This window comes from Triticum aestivum, chromosome 4B (assembly GCF_018294505.1).
Source record: "Triticum aestivum cultivar Chinese Spring chromosome 4B, IWGSC CS RefSeq v2.1, whole genome shotgun sequence".
Lineage (NCBI taxonomy): Eukaryota > Viridiplantae > Streptophyta > Magnoliopsida > Poales > Poaceae > Triticum > Triticum aestivum.
In genome coordinates, this window is record NC_057804.1 from 14,629,117 (window position 1) to 14,645,549 (window position 16,433).

At 42.3% G+C, this 16,433-nt stretch overlaps 1 long non-coding RNA gene across 17 annotated transcripts; it reads right to left on the reverse strand.

The window, feature by feature from the left end:
• Positions 1 to 430: 430 nt before the first annotated feature.
• Positions 431 to 15,385, reverse strand: LOC123090598 (uncharacterized). 17 transcript variants are annotated; one of them, XR_006442480.1, is made up of 9 exons: positions 14,802 to 15,384; positions 14,659 to 14,717; positions 14,112 to 14,284; positions 5,966 to 13,715; positions 5,777 to 5,888; positions 5,611 to 5,681; positions 3,103 to 4,503; positions 2,487 to 2,630; positions 431 to 916 (listed from the first exon to the last, which is right to left on the reverse strand). It is a non-coding gene; the product is annotated as an uncharacterized lncRNA (long non-coding RNA). The 17 variants fall into 17 exon arrangements; XR_006442485.1 differs by having other exon boundaries at positions 3,103 to 5,356; XR_006442488.1 differs by adding exons at positions 1,557 to 1,633; positions 1,948 to 1,991 and having other exon boundaries at positions 3,103 to 5,888.
• Positions 15,386 to 16,433: the final 1,048 nt, after the last annotated feature.

Sequence of the window (16,433 nt, forward strand, 5' to 3'; positions counted from 1 at the left end):
GATGCAATTCCATAGTTTGCCATCCAAACATGATTTGGTATTGAAACCTCCTTGAGATTCCATGAGCCAATTCCATGAGCATCCAAACAAATGAATTCGTATTCGTGTCCATTACAGTTTCCTCACCGAATTGGAATTGAAACTAATTCAATACGGAGGCCTCCGATACAGACATCCAAACGCAGCGTTAGGTAAAAATATCACGAATCCAAGTGCCCAAGTTACCTCCAACCTAGATTCCAGGTAGTGCCTCAATCTTCAAAGGAATCTAGCACAAAATCATAACTACTAGTGGTTGGGGCACACCCCGAGTGCGCCTCTTGAGAGGAAGCTGGGGCGGTGCCAGGTGGGGCGCCCCTTTCACTTTCTTACCTGTGTACTAAGTACTCTTATTGGGTCAGATTTAGAGCAGTGCAAATGGACTAGGTGATGGCAGGTAGGGAACAACCCTTTCAACTTCTTTTTTAATCTGGATAGCACATACATGTAAATTTTCATAAACTTATTATGTTGATGCATCACATGAGTAAGAACCTAAAATCTCATCAGTGTTTCATCACATCACAGGTAACACACAACAATATAATACCATCAACAAAAGCATCTTGTTGCATGGCAACATAACATACAACAATAGAAATTGCTGCACGTTTCAGCGCTGGCGGCGGCGGCATGCCTCTGATGCCTCCCTTCAACCGCACGGCAAGGAGAGGAGCGCTATGAGTTATCGCAAGCGGCAATGAGCCTTTGGGAGATTTCGTCGAGAAAGGCGGCGGAGATGTTGAGCTTCGCCTCGAAGGTCCTAATGGCAGCCCTGATCCTCTCGATGGTGAACGGCTCTACACCGTTGGCATCATGGGTCCTCAGCTGAACGCACTTCTTCTCATACGACCGCCCGATGCCCCGATGCACTCCCCTGCATGCATATGCACTCCAGTTCATATCTTTGGCTTGAATATAGCACACGCACTACAAAGAGACAACCATTTGATAAGCAAGTTCTAATATCAAGTCAAAGACTATTAACAAAAATAAACACGGTGGTGCCTTTAGGTGTATTTGACAACAAATAATAAGAAATATTAAGTCCAAGTACTCATTAACAAGTCATAAGCAGTTGAGAACTAATCCTAGATCTATCATTGCCATATAAAAAGGATCAGGTGTATTTCCAATAAAGAGTAAACCTGGTTTGTGCAGCTTAGGTAACCAAATAAATTTAGATGGCCACATGCTAAGAATTTTTCACAGATAATTAATATCTGGTAGATATTTGGAACTCTCTCCAAAATGCTGGAAATCAGATGAGTCAGTTTTGCACCTTACTCTCTTCTAACGCAAAAAGAACACTAAAATAGATCTCAGTACCATCGATTAACAATGAACTATTATTTATACTAATCGAGCATTTTCGTTCGGAAATAGACCATTGTATTTGTAAATATACAAAGGGGCATCTGTTGTACTTTGACATTGTACTTATGCAAGGCCTAACTGTTATACTGAAGCATAGGTAAGATCAGATGTTAGTCAGCGGGTAATGTGCAGCAACCTACCATTTTAATATAGTTCTGCAGCTAATATTTCAGTTCCCAAACATAGTAAAAAAAATCATCCTAGGCTTGTGGCCCTCCTAAAAGACAATAGAACAAATATTAACATGTTTTGTGCAAGGGCATTCATAGGTAAGATAAGCTTGTCAAAAATGTTTTAACTGTAGAAATAGCATATGTACCCTTTTTAACACTAGCATAACTCTACAAATGTAGTGGAAATAAAGCTCGACACTATAATATGCTCACATTAAGGCTGGAAGCTTTGGTAACTTATCAAACCAAAACAAACAAATTCAATAATGTAATTGCTATATATAGTGGACATAAACCTGACACCTAGTCTACTATGCTGACCTAATAATAAGAAAAATAAGATAAATGAGAGAATCACCTCAAACGACACCTTACTCACAAACTTACCAACAAGGGCATAACCTGAATCAGTAGGAGGACCACAACAAGAAAGATAAGTATGTCTCCAGAGGAGTTGCACCAAAACAAAGTTCAAGAAAAAATATAAATGGAGAAAAAGAAGTGTGAGTGTGACCCTGTCCATCACTTACATCTAACACACAGACTGAATATAGTCATAGTAACTCGATACATTTATATTGAAAATAACAGAGAAAATGCATTGTAGATTCTGCAAATGCGTGTGCCGCAAACCAAGCTATCTGAGAATCAGGCAATCACTAGTTTACCTAAGTAAGAGGATATGTAATTAATTGTTTGAATTTCTCTGTAGACTTTCATTGCCATGTTTGAAACAATAACTAACACACAAGTGACTGGTATATCTCTCTTCTTCTTATCAGCAAGCACTTCACTAAGATGTATGCAAACCAAAATGCATAGAAATACTACACAACAGCTTTTTCCAAAGGTGAACCATAATGCGTAGAAATGGGAGCGAAGAAAGTGATCATATACCTATGAACACATAAATATCTCATTAGCAGCTGAAAAGAAGCAGTTGCTCGCTGTAGCTTCTAGCCATATATATCCCAGGTGGATGCCTTTGCTTCAAGCAAATCTTTCAGTCCATCACAACTTCCTCAGTTTTTCATTGTAAACCTACATGGAGCAGGCTAGCATAACTGCCAAGTTATTTGGAAGCAACAAGTAAGGAAATAAATGTGAAAACTGATTATTTGCTGCTTCTGATTTAAAGTCAGGAGCTTGTGCATCTCATGTTCTTTCCATCTGCCTTCCTCCTTCAGCTAGTTAATATAACACACCATTCTCACCACAAGTCCTTGAAGAAACCACGAACTTACAAAAAAAAGATCTACAAACCATCAAAGCGAGTGACCCGAAACACTTCCTTTTCACAAGCAGCCTCCAAGGTCTAATGCATTTCTACTTTTCAGAGGTGATCATGTTCAATAACCTCTAAATTTGACGCATCACTATGACGGCCTAGCATAGAATATACACTTCATATTTATCCTTGAAAAATAGACTTGCAAGGCAGATAACTTATTCATACAACTAAACAATTGCTAATCAAAGAACAGGCATCAAATCTTATAACATGAGCGCTTACATCTTTTTCAAAGCCTAGGTTGTTGTTGGCTTTGATCTCCTGAACCCGCTTCTCAAACAGTCGATCTCTCAGCTTCTTTATTATCTCCTCACAACCAGAGGAAGTTAAAACTCATGTCCCTATCCTATGTGTATTAAAAATAATTGTTTGCTTAGTAATCTTTCAGATAATCATATCGTGAAAAGAGAATATCATAGCTCCCACTCCAACCCATATGGAAAAGAAGTAATGCGAAAACAAAACTAAATTGAAGCTTAGGGAAACCAAAGTGTTATTAGTACTACTGGGTTAGTCCGACTACATATAATGCTGGAGTTAGGGAATCAAAACAGAGTAACTGAAGCTTAGTCATTTTGGGCAAAACAAGGATGATAACCCAAGAGGGCAACGCGTAGATCCATCCCGCAGAAACCAAGACCTTCGACAAAAACAATTATTTTTTCCTCCTATAGTTGCATGCATCAGCATCCACAATAACTATTTTTGTATATATAACACAACAGCGTAATATAACTTCAGGGATATGTAAATGGTGCTCAGTAATCTGACACTATCCATCATATCTAATCTGGAAATAGAGAACCATCACTCGTACATAGCATGATATGTTAAAAATCCACATGGACCACTTGCACTCAGAGAACAATTCATATAGAGCTTCAGGTAAAGAAAGAAAGGAAACACCTGATTGGCAGTAACATATGGATACATTACTTTTAGAACAGACTGCTCCATGCCAACTTGTTCTGCTTAGGGACAACTTCACAAATACAATTCATGTTAATATTATAGCTAAGAACAAATTGTTACAAAAGGAGAAGAATCAACACTATATTTCTATTTGATTGTTCTTATTTCAGAGAAAGAGCATAACTACTATGGAAACATAGTAGTACAAACGCTGAATTTTCTCCTGGGTCCTTCAAATAGGAGCATTAATGTGTGACAATGCAGAAAAGGCATCTTTGCTTAATAGGATTAATAAAATAGCAAGTAAAATTCAGTACATACTGAACAAGGGAGCTATTCATCCAGCTTATAGAAAAACGACCTGCACTCTTGAAACAAACTACTGAACAACAAAGAATCGGCTATGACAAGTACATGGAATTCATGATTTCCCAGTTATTGCTTTAGCCCTACATTTATCGACAGGTGAAGTAACAAATCACTGTTTAAGTATCTCAACCAAATTAGAATACAAAAAACTTACAACTTCAGTAGACATACTCAAAAAACTACCAAGAACAGACATTTAACCGTTGAACCATTACCATACAGATGAGGTAGATGAGATCGATGTCTAGAGCTGTGGACACTGAACGAATCCAAATGGGAGTTGTAAAAGATAATTAAATCATGTTCTGTATCACAAAGGCTCTTTTTTATTACATGATGAATCTGCAATACACATTATCAACGAATCATAGGATATATTTGAAATAGTAAATTCACTCTGAACAAAGAGTAAGATCATCCCAAACTGTAAATGTTCTTCAAACTTCAAAACATAAAGGTCCATTTTTTACTGGTTAAACGGGAAGATTTGTGCAGTCTTTTAGATGGTTGTTCAGAGGTTAATTAAATATAAGTATAGTGCAAAAATAGTTTCAGCCGTTGAAATGCAATTATCTCAACTATGAGTCAAAGTAGTCCAGCCACCTGATCTCAGAAACAGAGTCAAAGACCATGGTGCAAACAACTTGTCAATACAAGGATCATAACATCAAACACACGAACACCACCAAATAAATATGGTGAGATCAGCATAGTTCTTCTGAAATTAGTGTGTTTCCTAACAAATAGTCGAAGAATGTAGCAAACTAAAAGGGACATCACCAATTTTAAATGCCTAATTTTAAATGCATATGCAACAGATAGATAGCTGAAGGGGAGCCTTGGCGCAGTGGTAAAGCTGCTGCCTTGTGACCATGAGGTCATGGGTTCAAGTCCTGGAAACAGCCTCTTACAGAAATGTAGGGAAAGGCTGCGTACTATAGACCCAAAGTGGTCGGACCCTTCCCTGGACCCTGCGCAAGCGGGAGCTACATGCACCAGGTTGCCCTTTTTTTTATGCAACAGATAGATAGCTACGGTAGGATGAGAGACCAAAGAAAAATAAATAATCTTAGCAAGTTTATATAAAAAGAGAGAAGATGTAAATTGCAGTTTCCTAAAAGTGCAGTAAAAATTAAAGATGGGATTGTCAGTCTAATGGTAGAACGACCAACATCTTTTGGCAACAAATACCTTCCTACAAATTATAGATTTTGATGAAACTAAAGTCAATGGAACCTTAAGCTCCCTCAAGCATGTTAAAAATTGTTTCTTGGAATTGGAAGTCAAAAATTGTTTCTTGGAATTGGAAGTCAAGCACCTCCCACTATGAAGTCTGCCCTGTGTGATCTAAGCACTTCAGGAATCAATCCATATATAACTTTTGCCTCTTTTCATTCTACCATTTAGAGAGAAAACTCAAGAAGTAAAATCCCAGTACATGGAACTTACAAGGGAGTAGCAGCTTCAGATTGGTCGGTCTATCCTCTCGTCACACAGCTGATAATACAATAGGAAAAGTTCTACACCAACAGACAAAGCATAGTGATATGCCACAAAAATCTAACCTATCTTGTGAACAATCAATCAATCACAAAAAGAAGAAAATGAGCCTCACCATATGGTCGCAACCGAGCAACCACTGTTCGGACAACACCTCCATCTTACCCGTCGTCAGGTATTTGGCCCACTCCAACGCCCCAGAACGACCAACACGATTCACAAGAACCCTACAAAACCAACAAGTTCAAGAATGGGGGCAAGATCTTAGCACAAGATGACCAAAAAATCAGAGGAATCAACGCACCTCGATGCCATCCTCTTGCCCGCGCCCCTCCTCTGCAACTCGCCGCCCGAACGGCACCGAACGGCACCTCGATGACATCCCCTTCCCCGCCCCGTCTACAGCCATCATGGAGGACGGGTGGAACACGAAGACGAGAAGGTTTGGGGAGAAGAGGATCTGAGGAACGCCCCTTCTCCGGTGGCCGGTGTAGGATGAACAAGGATGGGCCGATGGGGCGGGGGCGGCGGCGGCGGCAACCCCAGCTAGCCGCCCACCATGGAGGTTGCGTGGGAGAGATGAGAAGGGAGGGGCTCGAGGCGATTCCCTCTTGCTCGCTGCAACCGTGGTGGATCACCTTTGTTTTTTGTACACAATATAAATCTGGCTGCACAGTAAATCGATTGTCTCTTCCTTCACACATGGCACGCGCGAGCGAGGGGCCTTGATGCGTACGTTAATGTTTTGGATGATCCAACCAAGCCTAGTATCATAGTTATCTAAGTCCAATACACGAGAGCTAGCAAAATCATCAAAGTCTACCAACTCCGATCCATTTGTATCATCTCCATACTCATATCCATATGGGGCACATACAAGCTACTAAGCTTAGGTAAAAATATCACAAATCCAAGTGCCCAAGTTACATCCAACCTAGAATCCAAGTAGTGATATCCAAGATGATCCAATAGCTCACCAATACCACACTCATGCCAATCATATATACCTATATAAATCTGATATATCTCAAGTTGATCATACTACAACCTAAAGTTCTCCAGCTTCAATCTTCAAAGGAATCTAGCAAAAATCATAATTATAATCCAACCAAGCCTAGTATCATAGTTATCTAAGTCCAATACATATGGGCAGGGCTAGCAAAATCATCAAAGTCTACCAACTCCGATCCATTTGTATCATCTCCATGCTCATATCCATATATGGGCACATACAAGCTACTAAGCTTAGGGCAAAATATCACAAATCCAATTGCCCAAGCTACCTCCAACCTAGAATCCAAGTAGTAATATCCAAGATGATCCAATGGGGCATATACAAGCTACTAAGCTTAGGTCAAAATATCACAAATCCAAGTGCCCAAGTTACCTTCAACCTAGAATCCAAGTAGTAATGTCCAAGATGATCTAATAGTCCACCAATACCGCACTCATGCCAACCATACTATACATATATAAATCCGATATATCTTAGGTTGATCATACTACACCCGAAAGTTCTCCAGCTTCAATCTTCAAAGGAAGGAATCTTCCCCGATCCCCTATCATCATACCCTCGCCACTTGACTCTGGATCTAAAGGCTAACTAACGGCAGCAGCAGTACGCTCCCGGCAGCGTTTTCACCCCTACCCACAACTCCCGTGTACTCTCCACTGCCTGCATATTCGGCTAGGTATCATTTCCCTGGCTGCGAGTTACTCGTGTGCTGCCTTGTTCCTACATCATCTGCTCCCATGCAAGTTGTCGCCATAGCTGCAAGCTTGGGCACCGGCCCCGAACTTACCCAAGGACACCAAGCGCCCAAGTGCACGTCGCTACCTGTCGCCAAGGCTAGGGACTCCTAGCAAGGGAACGTGGGATGCGGAACCAAGTCCGTGACACATAACCCTCAAACATGGTAAGGACGCCAAGTCGAATAGACGGGAAACGAAGAGTGCACGAGAGGTATGAAGAAGCGATGCAAACGCTATCAAGAGCAGCACGCCCTGCCATCCTCCGCCTTTTCACTTGAACATGCAAAGAGGAACCCTGAGCTGAGTCACTCGTCCCAATTTTGCCCTCACAGTCTTAAGACCCCTGTCACTTCATTTCCCCGGCGCCAAGGATGGGTCCTTCACCAACACAGGGTTGCCTGCACTCAATAACCTCTTGCAAGGTGGCATGTACATGTATTTCCATTCGCATGGTCAAAATCATATTTCTTCTTACACATTGGGTTGAGTCATGCCTAGTTTTCCCTCCACAACCATGATGATCTTGTACATAACATTTTTGGAGAGGGTTAGCAAAATCATCGAAGTCTACCAACTCCGATCCATTTGTATCATCTCCATGGCTCATATTCATATGGGGCACATACAAGCTACTAAGCTTAGGTCAAAATACAAATCCAAGTGCCCAAGTTATCTTGTACATAACATTTTTGGGGAGGGTTAGCAAAATCATCGAAGTCTACCAACTCCGATCCATTTGTATCATCTCCATGGCTCATATTCATATGGGGCACATACAAGCTACTAAGCTTAGGTCAAAATATCACAAATCCAATTGCCCAAGTTATCTTAAACCTAGAATCCAAGTAGTAGTATCCAAGATGATCCAATGGGGCATATACAAGCTACTAAGCTTAGGTCAAAATATCACAAATCCAAGTGCCCAAGTTACCTCCAACCTAGAATCCAAGTAGTAATGTCCAAGATGATCTAATAGTCCACCAATACCGCACTCATGCCAATCCACCAATACCGCACTCATGCCAACCATACTATACATATATAAATCCGATATATCTTAGGTTGATCATACTACACCCGAAAGTTCTCTAGCTTCAATCTTCAAAAGAAGGAATCTTCCCCGCTTCCCCTACGTCATACCCTCGCCACTTGACTCTGGATCTAAAGGCTAACTAACGGCAGCAGCAGTACGCTCCCGGCAGCGTTTTCACCCCTACCCACACCTCCCGTGTACTCTCCACTGCCTGCATGTCCGGCTAGGTATCATTTCCCTGGCTGCGAGTTACTCGTGTGCTGCCTTGTTCCTACATCATCTGCTCCCATGCAAGTTGTCGCCATAGTTGCAAGCTTGGGCACCGCCCCCGAACATACCCAAGGACGTCAAGCGCCCAAGTGCACGTCGCTACCTGTCGCCAAGGCTAGGGACTCCTAGCAAGGGAACGTGGGATGCGGAACCAAGTCCGTGACACATAACCCTCAAACAAGGTAAGGACGCCAAGTCGAATAGACGGGAAACGAAGAGTGCACGAGAGGTATGAAGAAGCGATGCAAACGCTATCAAGAGCAGCATGCCCTGCCATCCTCTGCCTTTTCACTTGAACTTGCAAAGAGGAACCCTGAGCTGAGTCACTCGTCCCAAATTTGCCCTCACAGTCTTAAGACCCATGTCACTTCATTTCCCCCGGCGCCAAGGAAGGGTCCTTCACCAACGCAGGGGTGCCTACACTCAATAACCTCTTGCAAGGTGGCTTCGTACCAAAATCCCCTAAATTAACATTTTTTTCGTTGGCACTGCATGTACATGTATCTCCATTTGCATGGTCAAAATCATATTTCTTATACATTGGGTTGAGTCATGCCTAGTTTTCCCTCCACGACCATGATGATCTTGTACATAACATTTTTGGAGAGGGTTAGCAAAATCATCGAAGTCTACCAACTCCGATCCATTTGTATCATCTCCATGGCTCATATTCATATGGGGCACATACAAGCTACTAAGCTTAGGTCAAAATATCACAAATCCAAGTGCCCAAGTTATCTTGTACATAACATTTTTGGGGAGGGTTAGCAAAATCATCGAAGTCTACCAACTCCGATCCATTTGTATCATCTCCATGGCTCATATTCATATGGGGCACATACAAGCTATTAAGCTTAGGTCAAAATATCACAAATCCAATTGCCCAAGTAACCTCCAACCTAGAGTCCAAGTAGTAGTATCCAAGATGATCCAATGGGGCATATACAAGCTACTAAGCTTACGTCAAAATATCACAAATCCAAGCGCCCAAGTTACCTCCAACCTAGAATCCAAGTAGTAATGTCCAAGATGATCTAATAGTCCACCAATACCGCACTCATGCCAATCCACCAATACCGCACTCATGCCAACCATACTATACATATATAAATCCGATATATCTTAGGTTGATCATACTACACCCGAAAGTTCTCTAGCTTCAATCTTCAAAGGAAGGAATCTTCCCCGCTTCCCCTATTGTCATACCCTCGCCACTTGACTCTGGATCTAAAGGCTAACTAACGACAGCAGCAGTACGCTCCCGGCAGCGTTTTCACACTACCCACACCTCCCGTGTACTCTCCACTGCCTGCATGTCCGGCTAGGTATCATTTCCCTGGCTGCGAGTTACTCGTGTGCTGCCTTGTTCCTACATCATCTGCTCCCATGCAAGTTGTCGCCATAGTTGCAAGCTTGGGCACCGCCCCCGAACTTACCCAAGGACGTCAAGCGCCCAAGTGCACGTCGCTACCTGTCGCCAAGGCTAGGGACTCCTAGCAAGGGAACGTAGGATGCGGAACCAAGTCCGTGACACATAACCCTCAAACAAGGTAAGGACGCCAAGTCGAATAGACGGGAAACGAAGAGTGCACGAGAGGTATGAAGAAGCGATGCAAACGCTATCAAGAGCAGCACGCCCTGCCATCCTCTGCCTTTTCACTTGAACTTGCGAAGAGGAACCCTGAGCTGAGTCACTCGTCCCAATTTTGCCCTCACAGTCTTAAGACCCCTGTCACTTCATTTCCCCCGGCGCCAAGGAAGGGTCCTTCACCAACGCAGGGTTGCATACACTCAATAACCTCTTGCAAGGTGGCTTCGTACCAAAATCCCCAAAATTAACATTTTTTTCGTTGGCACTGCATGTACATGTATCTCCATTTGCATGGTCAAAATCATATTTCTCCTTATACATTGGGTTGAGTCATGCCTAGTTTTCCCTCCACGACCATGATGATCTTGTACATAACATTTTTGGAGAGGGTTAGCAAAATCATCGAAGTCTACCAACTCCGATCCATTTGTATCATCTCCATGGCTCATATTCATATGGGGCACATACAAGCTACTAACCTTAGGTCAAAATATCACAAATCCAAGTGCCCAAGTTAACTTAAACCTAGAATCCAAGTAGCGATATCCAAGATGATCCAATAGACCACCAATACCACACTCATTTCAATCATACTATACCTATATAAATTCGATATATCTCACGTTGATAACTCTACACCCTAAAGTTCTCCAGCTTCAATCTTCAAATTAAGGAATCCAACACAAATCATAACTATGATCCAACCAAGCCTAGTATCATAGTTATCTAAGTCCAATACACATGAGGAGAGCTAGCAAAATCATCAAAGTATACCAACTCCGATCCATTTGTATCATCGCCATGCTCATATCCATATGGGGCACATACAAGCTACTAAGCTTAGGTAAAGAATATCACAAATCCAACTGCCCAAGTTACCTCCAACCTAGATTCCAGGTAGTGCCTCAATCTTCAAAGGAATCTAGCACAAAATCTCCATGATCCAACCAAGCCTAGTATCATAGTTATCTAAGTCCAATACACGAGAGCTAGCAAAATCATCAAAGTCTACCAACTCTGATCCATTTGTATCATCTCCATGCTCATATCCATATGGGGCACATACAAGCTATTAAGCTTAGGTAAAAATATCACAAATCCAAGTGCCCAAGTTACATCCAACCTAGAATCCAAGTAGTGATATCCAAGATGATCCAATAGCTCGCCAATACCACACTCATGCCAATCATATATACCTATATAAATCTGATATGTCTCAAGTTGATCATACTACACCCTAAAGTTCTCCAGCTTCAATCTTCAAAGGAATCTAGCAAAAATCATAATTATAATCCAACCAAGCCTAGTATCATAGTTATCTAAGTCCAATACATATGGGCAGGGCTAGCAAAATCATCAAAGTCTACCAACTCCGATCCATTTGTATCATCTCCATGCTCATATCCATATATGGGCACATACAAGCTACTAAGCTTAGGTCAAAATATCACAAATCCAATTGCCCAAGCTACCTCCAACCTAGAATCCAAGTAGTAGTATCCAAGATGATCCAATGGGGCATATACAAGCTACTAAGCTTAGGTCAAAATATCACAAATCCAAGTGCCCAAGTTACCTCCAACCTAGAATCCAAGTAGTAATGTCCAAGATGATCTAATAGTCCACCAATACCGCACTCATGCCAACCATACTATACATATATAAATCCGATATATCTTAGGTTGATCATACTACACCCGAAAGTTCTCCAGCTTCAATCTTCAAAGGAAGGAATCTTCCCCGCTTCCCCTATCGTCATACCCTCGCCACTTGACTCTGGATCTAAAGGCTAACTAACAGCAGCAGCAGTACGCTCCCGGCAGCGTTTTCACCCCTACCCACACCTCCCGTGTACTCTCCATTGCCTGCATGTTCGGCTAGGTATCATTTCCCTGGCTGCGAGTTACTCGTGTGCTGCCTTGTTCCTACATCATCTGCTCCCATGCAAGTTGTCGCCATAGCTGCAAGCTTGGGCACCAACCCCGAACTTACCCAAGGAGGCCAAGCGCCCAAGTGCACGTCGCTACCTGTCGCCAAGGCTAGGGACTCCTAGCAAGGGAACGTGGGATGCGGAACCAAGTGCGTGACACATAACCCTCAAACATGGTAAGGACGCCAAGTCGAATAGACGGGAAACGACGAGTGCACGAGAGGTATGAAGAAGCGATGCAAACGCTATCAAGAGCAGCACGCCCTGCCATCCTCCGCCTTTTCACTTGAACATGCAAAGAGGAACCCTGAGCTGAGTCACTCGTCCCAATTTTGTCCTAACAGTCTTAAGACCCCTGTCACTTCATTTCCCCGGTGCCAAGGATGGGTCCTTCACCAACACAGGGTTGCCTGCACTCAATAACCTCTTGCAAGGTGGCATGTACATGTATTTCCATTCGCATGGTCAAAATCATATTTCTTCTTGTACATTGGGTTGAGTCATGCCTAGTTTTCCCTCCACAACCATGATGATTTGGAGAGGATTAGCAAAATCATCGAAGTCTACCAACTCCGATCCATTTGTATCATCTCCATGGCTCATATTCATATGGGGCACATACAAGCCACTAAGCTTAGGTCAAAATATCACAAATCCAAGTGCCCAACTACTATGCAGTCACCTATACTTATGGTTCTCTTTCCCTTGAAGTTTATTTCTACTGTTATGAGACCATAGTGCATCTGAAACTATTTATCAAGCTTCAGTCAACCCATAGGCTTTGAGGTAAGTTTGTAATGCTATTTGTTTGTTCTCAGGCATATAATCCTAGTTTTTGGAGAAACACGCACAATCCAAATCAGAGCCGTCATATGCTAGATTGTGTCGTGAAAATAAAGGGAGCTATATCGAGGGGGGGTATCTAGATGGGATTATAGTTCACTAAGAAATCCGAGAGTATTTGCCTCTAGAAATGAACATTGGCCCCAGAACATCAGAACTGTGTGTGTCTTTCAACAAAGTTAGAACTCAATTTTTTTTCTAATATTATATAAAAGAATGGTGAAGCTTCTTGAGCCGGGAGCTAAGCAATCAAGGAGTAGTATATCTGGTAGGTAGGAAGATAAGTTGTTGCTTCGGTAGGGGGAAAAATAACTAACAGAAACGATGACTATGTTAATCAGGCAACCATGTTAAGTAAACAAAACCCCTCTTTTATCTAGTAGGCAGGAAGATAGGTTGTTGAATAGTACTGCAAGAGAACTGGGAAATAATGCAAAAAACAAACTGATAATATTGTACTAAGTAATTTACAAAAACGGTCAAGCATTTCCATACCTGATGATTTCATGAACCTTTTATATCACATTGTATTCAGGAGCGTAGCTTTCAGACCAAACACCTTATAAGCGCAGTTCCAGATGACAAAAATTGTGTTGTAATTCAGGTGCACTGATTTTTAATATTGGAACTGAGACCTGTCACGAGCAGAGTTAAGGCATAATCTATTCCATTAAAAAAATAACATATTTCCTGTTTTGCTCAGTACAATTTCATTATCACAGTTGAGACCTATCTTGAACAGAGTTAAGGCATAATCTATTCCATTAATCAAATGTTTTCCTGTTCTGCTCAGTACAATTTCATTATCACAGCTGAGACCTGTATTGAGCAGAGTCAAGGCATAATCCATTCCATTAATCAAATGACCTTTTTCCTATTCTGCTCAATACAATTTCATGATCCATATACTAGCAATTTTTATCAACACAAAATTTCTCGAGGTTAGAGCAATTATGTAAGAAGGAAAGCAATGGAAATATTAATGATTTGAAAAATAAACAAAGCAGGGTCAAAAGAGACGTCACACTTACATAGCGATTGCTTCTGCAGCTAACATCTTCTGTCACAATCATCATAGCACCAGAATGCACTTGATCATAGTGCGCGGTCCATGTCAACTTGAGATCCTCGATAGTTGATATACAAATGCTCAAAGATTGCCCCTTTAAACCCAAACCGAGGTACATATCCCCAATCCATATGGCTGCACATAACAAGTGGAATTTAGAAGGATATCGCTGGAACACATAGCCATAGGCAGGCAGGAATGGCTGACTGAACATGTGACTTGTCCGGTCATCCCAGCGCATTCCATGCTACTCAGCTGTGCAGTTTACCCAGTAAATTAACCAACCACACACAATCGAGCAACAGATCGGTAGAAGAACAGCTGCCGCATAATGCATTGCCATTTAGTTACCAAATGGCGGAGCAGAGTAGATCTATAGCAGCAACAGTCTGGATTCTAAAATTCTCTAGCCACTTCACTGAATCCACGGCTGCTAATCTTATTAACCGTTACTACCATATGAATTCGCTTGCCCTAACAAAGCAAGGGTCGTGTGGTTTGTTCAGTACCTTTCTTGCGGATGCAGGGTCGCGGGAGCATGTCGTCGCAGGGCTCCTCCCACCGCTGCCTGCCAGCATCCATGGATTCTCAGATCAGAAACAAATGACAATACAATCCAAAGGTTCCTGACAGAGAGTTGAAGGGCACGCACAGTAGTTGAGGGTCGCGCACGAGCGGCCGAGGAGACGTAGCCGCGGAGGGGAGGAGGATCTGCGGCCTCGGGGCACTCTGCCGGGGCGCCGTGAGGGAGGGGGGACTCCGTGCCGTCGCGCGCCCAGCCGTCCACGGCGCCGTCGTCCTGGGCCTGGTGCGAGGGGACGGGCGGCGCCGTCCTGCTCCATCCCCGCGAGCTGAGGCGAGCAAGAACTGGGCGAGGGGGCGGAGATGCTCCATCCCTACGGCGTCTAGGGTTTCGCGTGGACAGCTTGGAATCTCCCCTCGGTGGACTGGCCGGCGGCCTGGATGGATTGGAAGCTGAACCTTACATCAATGGATCCCCTGCTCCGCTCTGAATCGATCACGAACCAGAAACCAGGCGAGCGAGGAAGATTGCGGGGAGTACGCGTGCGTGAGTGCGGGGAGGGACGGCGGACGAAGAATTCGGGAAGCACTCATCAATCGGCCGACGGCGGAAGCGACGGGGTGCGAGACGGAGATGGGAGGAGAAAGCGGCGGCGGATTGTGTTGGAGACGGAGGAGTGCTTCGTGTGGGGGAGACGGACGATTGCGTGGGCTACTGGGCTGGGTTTTCCTATCCTGTGAAGAACAACTTTGGTAAGTTGAGGCCACGCACCAACGGTCAGAAAAAATAAATACTGCAGCTTCTGATTCCAAAATTTGTGAACGAAATTTGAAAAAAGAGGGAACCTTATTTATTGAAACTTTTGAACCAAATTTTGGAATTTCGAATTTTTTTTTGGAAAACATGAACAAAAAACAAACATCTTTTGGATTTTAAAACATTTATTAAAAAGTGTGAAGAATTTTCGAAATTCCAAACAAATTTTGACAAACATGCGGAATTTCTAAAACCATGGACAAAAAAATTTAATGCTGATCTTTTAAAAAAATTGAATATTTATTGAAATATTTGAACATGTTTTGAATTTGCGAACACTTTTGAAAAACATGAAGAAATATTTGAAATTATGAACATTGTGTTTTAAAACACGAACAATTTTTTTGAATTTTGAATTGTTTTCAATACACAAACAACTTTTGAATTTATGAAACAACAAAAAGGAAAAAAAGAAACATAAAACACAAAACCGTAAAAATGAAAACCAAAAAAAGGAAACCAGAAAAACTAGTAAATAGAACAAAAAAGGAATAAAAAAAACAGTTAGGAACTGGGAACCATCTAGAACGTTCCTAAAACCGAAACAAAACGCCTCTGCGTACCGCTATAAATTAGGGACTTGCCCATTGCGCTCGCTGTCACGAACCTCCTATGCGATGCCCGACTATTTGATGCAAAATGCATCAAATAGTGAATTCCTAGGAGGCGGATGACGTAAAAAAATGTTATACAAACAAACAAATTGGAGAAACAAACCTTCTTTCATATCTCTACTACAATTTATATATAATTTCCTCTCCCTTTTATTAGCAAGTGGCGATGGTTAGATCGTTCAACGAGGAAGAAACTTCGATGGGGCATCATCCATCCACACGCAAGAAGGAGCTATCATGGGCATCCTAACTAGCTCATGAGCTACGCCATTATAAAAAATATATGAGGAAACTTGCAAGCAAGTTTGTAGTAGCCATCAAAAATCACCGT